The sequence below is a fragment of the Macrotis lagotis genome, chromosome 1 (assembly GCF_037893015.1).
Source record: "Macrotis lagotis isolate mMagLag1 chromosome 1, bilby.v1.9.chrom.fasta, whole genome shotgun sequence".
In the NCBI taxonomy this organism is placed as follows: Eukaryota; Metazoa; Chordata; class Mammalia; order Peramelemorphia; family Peramelidae; genus Macrotis; species Macrotis lagotis.
The window spans coordinates 62,523,586-62,536,580 of NC_133658.1; the positions used below are offsets into that span (position 1 = coordinate 62,523,586).

Here is a 12,995-nt window from a genome sequence, read left to right on the forward strand (position 1 = left end):
CCAATTGATGGGTATCCTCTCGATTTCCAATTCTTTGTCACCACAAAAAGCACTACTATGAATGTTTTAGAACATTTTCCCATTTTTTTTTATGATTTCTTCTAGATATAGTTCTAGTATTAGTAAAGCTGGATCAAAATTATGATCAGTTTTATTGTTCTTTGGGCATAATTCCATATTGTTCTCCAGAATGGTTGGATCAGTCCACAATTCCACCAGCAATGTATTAATGTCCCAATCTTCCTACAATCTCTCCAACATTGTTTTCCCTTTTTGTCATCTTAACCAATCAGATAGGTGTGAGATATGGTACTTCATAGTTGTTTTAATTTGCATTTCTCTAATCAGTAATGATTTGGAGCATTTTTTTCATATGATTTTATATAACTCTAATTTCTTCATTTGGAAACTGTCTATTCATATTCTTTGACCATTTATCAATTGGGAAATGATTTGTAACCTTATAAATTTGGTGCAATTCTCTATTTATTTTAGAAATGAGACCTTTATCAGAATTCTCAGCTATGAAAATTGTTTCCCAGTTTTCTGCTTTCCTTCTAATCTTGGCAGCATTGGTTTTATTAGTGTAAACCTTTTTTAATTTAATATAGTCAAATTCATCCATTTTGCAATTCATAATGTACTCGATTTCTTGTTTGATCATAAATTTCCCCCTTTCCATAGATCTGACAGATTATTTCTTGATCTGTTAACTGGTCTATGGTATGCACTTTATGTCTAAATCCTGTACCCTTTTGGACCTTATTTTGGCATTTAGGGTATGAGATGTGGGTCTGTGCCTAGTTTTTACCATTCTGTTTTCCAGTTTTTTCATCAATTTTTGTCAATTAGTGAGTTCTCATCACAGAAACTAATGTCTTTGGGTGTGTCAAACAGATTTACTGTAGTCATTTACTACTGTTTCTTATCCTAATCCACTGATCCATTACTCTATTTCTTAACCAGTACCAGGCAGTTTTTATGACTGTCACTTTATAGTATAGTTATAGATCTGGTAAAGTTAGGTCACCTACTTTTACATTTTTTTTTTCAATCAACTCCCTTGACATTCTTGACCTTTTGTTGCTCCACGTGAATTTTGTTACTAGTTTTTCTAGCTTGGTAAAATAGTTATTTGGTAGTTTGATTGGTATGGAACTGAATAAGTAATTTAATTTGGATAGAATTGTCATTTTTATTATATTAACCGGACCTAACATGAGCAATTGACATTTTTCCAATTGTGTGAGAAGTGCTTTGTAATTGTGTTCATACAGTTTCTGCATTTGCTTAAGAGGTAGATTCCCAAGTATTTAATGTTGTCTGCAGTTACTTTAAGTGGAATTTCTCTATCTCTTGTTCTTGGATTCTGTTGTTCATATATATAGAAAAACTGATGATTTATGTGAGTTTATTGTATATCATGTTACTTTGCTGAATTTGTTGTTTCAAGTAATTCTTTAGGTATCATCATATCATCTACAAAGAGTGAAAGTTTTGTTTCCTCATTGCCAATTCTGATTCCTTCAATTTCTTTTTCTTCTCTTGTTGCTAAGGCTAACATTTCTAATACTATGTTGAATAGTTATGATGATAAAGGGTATCCTTGTTTTCACCCCTGATCTTATTGGAAATGCTCCTAGCCCCATTACATATATTTGTTGATGGTTTTAGATATAAACTGCTTATTATTTTAAGGGAAACTCCATTTATTCTTATACTCTCTAGTGTTTTTAATACGAATGGATGGTGTATTTTATAAAAGCCTTTTTCAGCATCTATTGAGATAATCATATGATCTCTGTTGATTTTGTTATTGACATATTCAATTATGTTTGAGTGTTTTCCTAACACTGAACCATCCCTGCTTACTTGGTATAAATCTTACCTGATCATGAGTAGTAACTTACTGTAATCTCTTTGCTAAAATTTTATTTAAGATTTTTGCATTAATGTTCATTAGGGAGAGGTTGGTCTATAATTTTCTTTGGTTTCTTCCTGTTTAGGTTATCAATATTATATTGATGTCATAAAAGGAATTTGGCAGAACTCTTATTTTTAAAATAGTTTATGTAGAATTGGAGTTAATTATTCCTTAAATGTTTGGTTTATAAGAATTCATGTGTAAATTCATCTGGACCTGGAGATTTTTTCTCTTAGGGAGTTTATTGATGGTTTCTTCAATTTCTTCTTCTGAAGTGGAGTTATTTAAGTATTTTATGTCCTCTTCTGTTAATCTGGGCAGTTTGTATTTTTGTAAATATTCATCCATTTCACAAAATTTATAAACATTTTTGGCATACGGTTGGGGAAAAATGAATGTTGAAAATTATCTTTGCGTATAATTGAAAAAATAAAATAACATTAAAACCATTTCCATATTAGTCACATTGTAAAAAAAGAAGAATCAGAACTGAAGAGAAAAAAAAACAAAAGGAAAAAACACAGGGTCTGCTGCTAGGTGGCGCAGTGGATAGAGCCCTGGAGTCAGGAGGACCCGAGTTCAAATCCGACCTCAGACACTTCATAATGAACTCGCTGTGTGGCCTCGGGCAAGCCACTTCACCCCATTGCCTTGCAAAAAAAAAAAAACCCTTAAAAAATAAATAAAATTTAAAAAATGATGGGGAAATGCAAGGGCTGCCGGCGGGGCAGTGTTGTGAACGCCATCACGAAACCGCCAAAATGTGTGTTGGAAACTCTCTTTGCGTGTAATTGGAAAGAACAAAGTGTTTAAGAGAAAGAGAGAGGTGCGGGAGGCCCGGATGGCAGCGGACGGGGACGGGAAGCGGAGGCACCTGCCCGGCGCGCCGGCCCCTCGGCGCAGGCGCAGACCGCTCCCATCCTGCCCCGAGCGCGGCCTGGCCCCGGGGGGACGGGAGAGCCGCGGCTGCCCGCCAGGGGGCGCCCCGGTGCCGCCCGGGACCCCTCCCCCCTCCCCCGCGGGGCGCCGGGGCCTCGCTCTGAGCGCCGCCGCGCCGGGCCGGGGCCTTTAAGAGCCGGGCGGGCGGGGGGCGGGGCTCGGGCATGCGCGCCGAGGCCTCCCCGCGGCCCCGCCCCTCGCCGAGCCCCGGGCTCCTTAGAAACGGCCGCGGTCCGGGCCACGCGAGGCCGCCGCCGCCGCCCGCTCTGCCCCGCCGCCCGCTCCGCCCCGCGCCGGGAGGGCATGCGGGCGGGCCGGGCCGCGCCTCGGCGGGCCCCGCGCACCAGGTGAGAGCGGGGCCGGTGGGGGAAGGGGCGGCGCCGGGGGCCGGGCCTGGGGCTCCCGCGGGCGGCCGCGCGGCCTCGGGGGACCCGGGGCGCCGCGGCGGGCGGGAAGCCGCGGGGGCCGGCGCGGCCGCCGGGTGGGTGCTGCGAGCTGTGGGGGGGGCGCAGCTGGGGCGCACCCCGCCCGGGTGGCAGCACCGACGGGCAGAGGGGGCCAGCGGGGAGCCCCCGCGCCTCAGCGCTGGAAGGGGCCGGGGGGCTGCTCTAGACTCGGCCCCTGGGCCAGCTCCGACGGGCTGTGCCCCGCCGGTGTGCAGCGGACCGCGGAGAACGCGGCGAGCGCGCAGGGAAGTCGAGTGATGACAGCCTGGCCCTGGCCCTGGCCCTGGCCCTGGCCCTGGCATTTCCAGGAACACAGTTGTCTGTGAGACCTGAATCCCCAGGAGGCTCGGGGGGAATTGAATGTAGGATGTTAGGGATGGCAAAGGACCTTGGCAGACCCTGGAGCTCAGCCCGGCCATCGGACAGAGGAGGAGAGGCTTGTCGGAAGGTACAAATTAGTCCGCAAGTGTTGACGATGATCCATGCAACTTGTGACTCCTTATCAAATGGACATTCTGCTCCCTTCCCTCGTAATGTTACCCAGGAGAGGAAGTCGAAATTGGAACTTTAGATCCCACACAAGTCCTGGTGCCTCCGGCTGTGTTGGGAAAAGCCTGAGATGTGGTGAGGTTGTCATCTCCCGTCACTTATGCTTGCCAGTCCCTTCAAGCTATGTCAGAAGCAGTTCTCAGATCCTCAAGGATCTGAGGTTTTTTCCAGTATGAGTAACGTAGATAAGATTTTAGAGCGCACTTGCAAAAAAAAAAGAGAGAAAGGAATCCAGAACCTCATGAGGGTAGTTTCCCATTTTTTAAAAAATGATTGAATGATTCAACACTTAAATAAATAGATATTTTTCATGGATTAAAATGTCCAAACTCCACTTTACATGAGAACTAAATAGCCAACAACTTAGAAGAATTTTGTTAAATATACTTTATTAGCGCTTAATCCTCACCACCTGGAGTTTGAGGCTTATTTTGACTTTTCATAAGGGAGCAGGTGGACTTAGACAAATGAAAGATGATATCTCCATATCAAAGCAACATCAGACGTCTAGAAACAGCAAATGTTGTTCACAGAATTGCAGATTATTCATCACCATATATAAATACACACATATAATATGTTTAAAAAATTAAAGACCAGGGGCAGCTAGGTGGCACAGTGGATAGAGCACCAGCCCTGGAGTCAGGAGTACCTGAGTTCAAATCCAGCCTCAGACACATAATAATTACCTAGCTGTGTGGCCTTGGACAAGCCAATTAACCCCATTTACCTTGCAAAAAAAAAGAAAATTAAAGACCAGCTTGCAATACACTGCTGTGTTTTTGGTCTGGACCTGTGATTTCATTAGCATAAGAGAGAAAGCTAAGAGAGAAGTTTTAAGAAATTTATGAAAAACAGGAATATTTGCAATCATGAAGTATCTTCAAAATCTACCAGGGGGATAGAAGGGGCTGGGTGCTCAAGGACCACCAGCCTCCAGGCCTCAGTTTACAGCTCCATTAAATGAGAGACTTGGGGTTGGTCATGGCTGGGAGTTCTTCCAATTCTACATCCTGGCTTCTTAGACAGAGCAAGACCCTGGGGCTAAAAGTAACTACATCTATATTGAGAACAAGGAAAAAAATGCTTCTTGGTAGGACTGCAGAAGGAACAATTAACTCTGCCTTTCTAACCATTCTTTTGGGACAGTGGATGCTCACAGAAAACTCTCTGAAAGCTTGAATTTCTCTCAGACTTTATAAGTGAGATGTCATTAGTTTCAGTACATCATTGTGTAGGGAATAATAGACTTAGTTTATGCTACAACTAACATGTAAGTCCCTCCAGTGTAAATCCAGATAAATTCAGTGTTCCACCTGTTTCAAACCTTAGTATTTTGCTCTTGCTCTGGGGTTAAAGGAATTTTGACTTTGTTAAAGTAGGATTACAATGAACTTGACTGAAATTCCTAAGATGATTCATCATCATCATCATCATCCCTCTTTTAGGAAATTTGACAAGGATGGAAATAATATTTTATTTTTTCCCCCAACTACATGTAAGGATAGTTTTCAGTATTTTGTGGGCAACTTTTTGTAAAAATGCAGATCATGTTTACTCTGTACTTTCTTATCTTGTATGATTCTTGCCTGTGATCCCCTTATAACTCTTTCCTAGAATGTCTGCCTAATGTATGAGGAGACTTCCTCTGGACCTCTGGTTATTGCAGGAATATCAGTGAAACAACCCATAGTGATCAATTTATTAAAGATTGTATAGAGATTAAAAAAGTAGGTACACAATTGAGTAGCTTTTATTCTTTTTTCAGTTTCTTTTTTCCACTATAGTAACATCTATTGTTTTCTGCCAAGAGTTTGTTATCCTCTCTTCTTTCAGATAATACAAAAATAAGTTCCTCAAAATGCTGTCATTTCTTCTTTGTGAAGACTTAATCTTGGAAGAAGTGCTCTTCTCACCTGTGTTTTTTTGAATGGCATTTCTGTTTCCTTGTGCAGCAGCACATCAGAGACTGTGATTAATATTAGAGGCCAGATGTGGTGACTTCATATAGAACTGGTGAAATATCGTTTCCCTTTTTGTTCTGCTTTCAAGTGTTTTAGATTTATTTAATTGGCTAATTCTCTATAAAGTTTCTTTAGAATTTTTTTCTCCTCTGTTACTATTCACATTAAATATCTTTCTGTCTATGCATGTATGCATATATGTAATCCTAAATACAAAAGACTTAGAAATATGAGCAGAGAAGACAGACATTTTAAAAAGTCACTAGATCTCAAATGCCATTATTAGTTTTGTAAGTTGATATATAATAGAGCTATGGTAACTTAGATTCCACTCCTTTCTGTAGTCCTTACTTCCTGTGGGGCCTTGGATAAGTCTCAGTTTTCTCATCTGCAAAATGGCTACATTGCTGTCTATAGATTTTCTTTCAGCTCTCTATCTAGGCTCCTCTGTCTTTCACTTACTCTTAAATGAGATGTGTATTTGAAGTCATCAGTTAAATCTTCAAGAGTTGTTACTTTCACAATGTTGTCACTTCATATATAAGATATAGTAAAAAAAAAATGCAGTTTTTTTTGTTTTCAGTTTTTGCAAGGCAGATGGGGTTAAGTGGTTTGCCCAAGCTCACACAGCTAGGTAATTATTAAGTGTCTGAGGCTGGATTTGAACTCAGATACTCCTGACTCCAGGGCCAGTGCTCTATCCTAGCCGCCCCTAAGATGCACAGTTTTAACCACATTTAATTGTCAAGTTTACTGAGCAAATTTTTTTCTGCATATTTTCATTGAGAGGCAAGGGGGAATTTGCTGCACTTTGGCTATCTCCCGCTCTCTGAGTCAATATTATTAATCACCTTTATCAGAACATGTACTTGAATATTGCTGGAGTCTACTTAAGGAATTAATTTGCTTTTTATTCCAAATCTCAGATTTGGAACCAAGGAGGCAGGACTGTGAGACATAAAGGCATGGGGGTGGCAGGACCTCATGCTATTAGGCACTTTGGTTTGAAAGGATTTTGGAACTGACATGGAAACCCCTTCATTAGGTAGTTGAAGGGCCCAAAGATAGTAGAACTTTCACCTTTCTGTGTTAGAAAGGGAACTGGACTTGAAGTTTGGAAAGCCTGGGTTTACATCCCAGCTCCAGGTATTTACTTTGAGGAAGTCATTTAACCTCTCAGCCTCAGTTTCCTCATCTGTAAGATGCAATAAAAAATATTTTCAACATTTAGTATCTCATGGAGTTATGAAATCATGCTTTATAAACCAGAAAGTGCTACATAAATGTGAAGAATTATTCCTATGATTATTTCTCAAGATTACACATCTGGATAATGGCAGAGGCTGCACTAAAACCTAGTTCCTTCCTTCCTAACTTCTAGTGAAAATTCAATTTTGCAGAATGATCGTTTAAGAGGGGCGGCTAGGTGGTAAAGTGGATAAAGCACCGGCCCTGGAGTCAGGCGTACCTGGGTTTGAGTTGGGTCCCAAACACTTAATAATTACCTAGCTGTGTGGCCTTGGGCAAGCCACTTAACCCCATTTGCCTTGCAAAAAAAACCAAACCAAAACAAAACCTAAAAAAAAAAAAGAGTAGGATAAGAGTAAGTTTTGTAGAGTCACACATATTTTCTTAGATCTTGTAGGGCAGAATGACACTTTGATCCCCAGAATAAATAATATGGAAGATTTATTTACTCAGGACTGTTTGAAAGGACTATTAAAATTTTCCTCTGGTTGTCATGCCAGGATTCATGACATTTCATACTATTCTGGGGCAGTGAAGGCAAGTAAGCAATCAAGCTCAGACTATAAAAGAGTCATTGACAGTGTTTGACAAGAAATGAGGAAGTAGAGAACTAGTAATATTAACAGAATTTGCAGAGTAAATCAGTATCCTCATTATCAACTTTCACTGAACACATTTCCTAGTTTCCAGATAACAGTGGAAGTGGAACAGGTTTACAGCAGATCACCTGATCTGTTACACCTGATATTGAAAGTTGTAATGCAGAGGCCTCTGCAACTGGAATTAGTGTATTTTATATAGGAAAGTATTTAATGTATCTATGTTGAATATGCCAGTCACAATGGGAAAAAATTGTTTCAGAGAATATTATTGTAACAATATAGTATGTCAGTACTTCACTGGATCCATGATTTCATCTTTGGGCACTCCCCATAATTCATTTTAATCAATAAGCATTTGTTAAGATCTTTCTGTATCTAAGGTAGACTAGAGGAAGACAAATGATCAGAACCCATCAATAGTTGTTCACCCTGCTCTTGCCTGCAGGCAGCAGCCTGTAGATGCTTCCCCTAAATCCTTTTCTGTTTTGTGGATGTCAGTAGTATTATATGCTTGAAAATCTTGGAATATCATGCTCTCTTAAGAATAAAATATTTTGGGGCAGCTAGGTGGCTTAGTGGATAAAGCACCGGCCCTGGAGTCAGGAGTACCTGGGTTCAAATCCGGTCTCAGACACTTAATAATTACCTAGCTGTGTGGCCTTGGGCAAGCCACTTAACCCCGTTTGCCTTACCAAAAAAACCTAAAAAAAAAAAGAATAAAATATTTTGCAGATGACCCAGACAGCAATGAAAAGACACTTGGGCAAAAGTAAGTTACTGCTTACTACCCAAAAATGGCATAAAAGAAAGCAAAGATATATTTGATGTGCTTAAGAAGTTAGGGTTGCCCTGGTACTATCAGTGTATTCTAAAAATAAGAAATAATGTCTCTTTCTGAGACAGAAGTGTTGTCTCACACATGTCTTTATGTCCCATTGTTTTGCCTTCTTGGTCTAGTGTGATCTGGGACAAAAAGCTCATGTGTAGACTTTAGGAAATGTCCAAGGAAATGTTCTGATAAATGAGGTCAATAATGTTGATTCAAAGAACTGGGGACAACCATGGATCAGCAAATTGCTCCTTGCTTTGTGTTCTTCCTCACTGAATCTTATCATCTTAAATTCTTCAGCACAGTGAATTAACATCATATAAAAAATAAACACAAAGAATTGTGGTAGAAAGGAATGAAGTAGTCCCTTCTTTGTTTAAAGATAGAAAATTCCTAATTTAAGATTTATTTTTTCACAGTATCTGCTTTGTAGGTCCTAGTTCTTTGTCCCTGTCATCAGCAGTTTTCATGTCAGCCTTGTGACAGGATGCCACCACGTCTGTGACCTAAATAGTGCCTCCTGAACTGCTGGGATCAGCCCTGGCAGATTATTCCCAGCTCATCCAAAGCCATTTATAGGGAGGGTTTCCTCCAGTGGAGCATTAGGAATAAAAGCTACAAAGCACATGACTTAAGTTATTTCCTGGTGCTGAAGTCTTGCTTCTACTGGGACCATCCAGTAAGTGGAAAAGGAAAAAGCAACTCCATGAACTTTATTGTTGTTTTTTAAAATTCATAGCTTTTCTCTCTTACAACATCATTAGTTATCCTAAGTACCCTTCTCCCTCCACCTCCCAGAAAAGCATTCCATAATCATATTTTTCAGAGAGGAAAACAATCAGACAAACTGTTCAAAATATTTAAAAAGTCATAAAACATGTGCAGTGTGTCACACATCTGAACCTCTCACCTTCATGAAGGTCTGGGTTGGGGGTGTCATAGTTTTCCATTCAAGTACTGCTTGAATTATATAAGATCAACACTATAATTTTGTTATATTTACTTCTGATTTTTTTTTTTTGCATATGGTTGCGATTCTTCCACCCCCCCACCCCCCTTCTGCTGAAAATACTATATTATAACTCTTCAGGTGTTTTACTTTACTTTTACTTCAGTGTTCCTACTGACTCTTTTCCCCTTACCCTGATCTTTCCTCTCTTAGTTACCCCTTTCCCTTTGCAGATTTGTTTATTGATACTTTTTTTGCTTTCTTGCTTTACCTGATTATATAATCCCCTGCCTGCCAGCCTTACATACATACATACATACATACCTTTTTTCCCCCCTCAGGTAAGTAAATTCCTCTCCTCTCCTCCCACTAATAATGTTCATTAATTTCTAAATTTCTTTTTTTTTTGCACCCCTTTCCAAAAATTATTTTTCTCATTCTCTTCTACTTTAGACCTTTAGTCTCTGATTCATGATCCTATAATTATCTTATTTTTCTTTTTTTCTCTGTATCTCTCATGTAATCAAGGTTTCCAAAGTATCCAGTCTAGATTTTTGGATATATCCATAAAACTCTAATGCTTCTTTACTGTTACCTCTACTTGATTTCTACCTTCAACCTATCACCTTGTGAACATTTATGAAGTCTCTTGTTAATTGCTTTTGTCTTTAGCTGCTACATTTGTTTATTGTAGAGAAACAAATAATCTCTTCAGTTATGGTTTTCTTTCTAAAAATGTTTCATACTCTTCTTTATTATTTACCTTTCATTTTTTTTCATTTATAGTTAAGCTCAGATTTTCAGGTTAGGTTACTCTTAGATGTATTGTGAGCTCCATTGCTTTTTAGAACACATGGTTCTATTCCCTCCTACATTTTCTGATGGATTCAGAATAGTCTTTTATTTTTTGAATGTTTTCTTTGTGTTTGAAGATCTCTCTCCTGATCAATTGCAGAACTTGTTTTGTTTTATTTTTTTAAATTAAATTGAACCACACTAGTCCCTGCTAGCTTCTGAACTTGCTTCTTGCAATTCTAGGCTCTTATCTTTCCTTAACACCAGAATGCCTATCCTGGGTCAGGTCCCTTCCTTAGCCTCCCCTGGAACTGCTGCCACATATCATCCATTCCAGTCGCTATCCCTTGGTAAGGGTCTGGGGACCTCCTCTTGTCCTTGTTTACAGCCTTTTCCAGAGCAGTGGAGTGCTCCTAGAAGACCCCTCCCAGAACCCTTTGGAAACTGAGACAAACCTCTCTGCCAATCTCCAATGCAAATATGGGCTAGAAAAGTGATTCACTCTGACTTTTTCTTGACTTTCCTCTTCAGAAGTTGATCTGGTGTGTTTCCTAGATCTATTTAGAGGAGTTGGGTAGTAGGACAGCTTGCTGGACTGCTCCTGCAACTCTGCCATCTTGACACTGCCCTCCCTTCCCTTGCCTTTACCCACCCAGCTGTTAGCCTAATTCAGATCCTCTTCCCTTCTGGCCCTTAACAGTCCATCTTGCCCATACAGCTCCGAACATGTCTCCTCTAAATAAAAACTTGGCCTTGGAAAGCCTTTACAGTCTGGTTCCAGACAATCTGTCCAGGCTTTTCATGGTACTCTCCTTCATATGTCCCAATGAAACCGAGCTGCATGTCATACCCCCCCCTCCACCCCCTCCAGTAGTCCCTTCCCCACTTCCATGCCATTTCAGAAGCTGCTCCTTAGGCCTGGAATGTACTTCTTTCTTCTTCTGAGAGTCCTTCTTACTCAGCCTAAGACAACCCCTCCTAGAAGGAGCCTTCCTTGATTTAGTGCCCCTCCTTTTCAGGGCATCTGAATACCTACCTTTTTATCTATTGTATCTTTGAAGGCAGAATCTTATTTTTCTCATTTTTGTCTTTGTAGTTCTAGTACCTTAAATACATGTAGAATCTCACCACGTTACTTGAATCCCAACCCATGTTTGCCACAGAAAGAGTCAATTCTTTCCAATTCTGAATTTTTTTTAATAAGAAAAGTGAATTAAGCATGTTTCTGAATAGAAACTACTTAAGAAAGTAATAGAGCTTGAAGGAACCTCAAAGGTTATCTAATCACATTCCATTTTATAGTTAAGGAAATAGCCTAGGATGTGCAGGCTCCCAGGTCTTCCAAACATCAAAGACCACTTCACTATCCATTCTAACTCACAGCTTCATCCTTCCATAGAAAGCAAAATAGATTGCCTCATGTGATTGTTTTTCAGTCAGCCAATAAATATGAAATACCTTGTATATGTCAAATACTGTGCTAATCCTTATGAGTGATATACAAAGACAAATAAGGATGTGATTACTAGCGTCATGGTGTTTACTTATAGCCTTGTTGGGAAAAATAAAGAAAATTCACATGAAAAGATAACTAACAGTAAAAAAATGGAGAAAATAAGATAACCTAATAGATCATTGTTGGCTTGTGATCTAGAAAGTCTTCCTGAAAGTGGGTGGGCCTTTAAAAGAATGGGTAGGATTCAGATGAAAGGCAGGCATTCCATCTCAGGAGGACAGCATGAGTAGAGACAGAGAAGAAGGAGGATTTATGGTTTTTTCTATGTTATTTATTTATCATTGATTTGCATCAATCTTGGGGAAGGTCATGGAGGCCAGGGGTGTGTCTGTGTTTTGTGTGTTTGTGTGTGTGTGTGTGTGTCTGAGAGAGAGAGAGAGAGAGAGAGAGAGAGAGAGAGAGAGAGAGAGAGAGAGAGAGAGAGAGAGATTGGTGTACTGGATTGGAACTGGATTCTAGAGAGCCTTGAATACTATTTAAGGAGTTTCATTCTGTAGATGGAGAGAATCTATCAAAATGTTTTGAGTGAAAAAGGGTGGATAATAAAACAAAAGCAGCATTTTAGGAAAAGTAAAGGGATAGCAGATGAAGTGTGGGAATAGGAAAAAAGACCCAGTATTGAAGTAACTCAGCTGTGGGGTAGAAAGAGTTCAAATTGAGGGGGTTGTTAGTGGAAGCCATGGATTGATCAAGAGATGCTTTGAAGAATATGAAGACAGGACTTTTAGCCCATCATGCCTCCTGATTCTTGCAAATAGTGTTGCTTATTCACCTTTGCAGAGGAGAAAATAAGGACACATAAGCTAATTTTGCACTTGAGTTAGAAAGTGTGTTAATATCAATTTTGATCTTTATAATTCTAGTCTATTAGAGTTACCTATTGCTACCCTTGATCTTCTTGATTCTTGGAGAAAAACATAGTAACAATAAAAACAAAAATGCCTTCATAAAATGTTTTCAGGTTTGCAAAGTGTTTTATTGATGTTTCATTTAATCCTCATAACAGCCCTGGGGAAATAAGGTATTAATATTGTCACTGTTTTCTAGATGAGGAAACTCTGTTGGGCAGAGGTTATTTTAATTTTTTTCCAGTTGCATGTAAAGATTGTTTTCACCATTCCTTTTTTTTTGTAAGATTTCAAGTTCCACATTTTTCTCTTTTCTTCTAAGTAATTTGACATAGTATACTGTACAGTCATGTTAAAATATTTACATTTTAGTCATGCAGAATGAA

The 12,995-nt window shown here is 39.7% G+C and overlaps 1 protein-coding gene across 4 annotated transcripts in view; it reads left to right on the forward strand.

Moving 5' to 3' along the window:
* Positions 1 to 3,124: 3,124 nt before the first annotated feature.
* GFOD2 (Gfo/Idh/MocA-like oxidoreductase domain containing 2) overlaps positions 3,125 to 12,995 on the forward strand; it is a 79,826-nt gene continuing 69,955 nt past the window's right edge. For all 4 annotated transcript variants that reach the window (XR_012471726.1, XM_074202243.1, XM_074202260.1 and 1 more), the window contains exon 1: positions 3,125 to 3,210. The gene's annotated coding sequence lies outside the window, so the exon portion shown is untranslated. The remainder of the gene's footprint in view (positions 3,211 to 12,995) is intronic.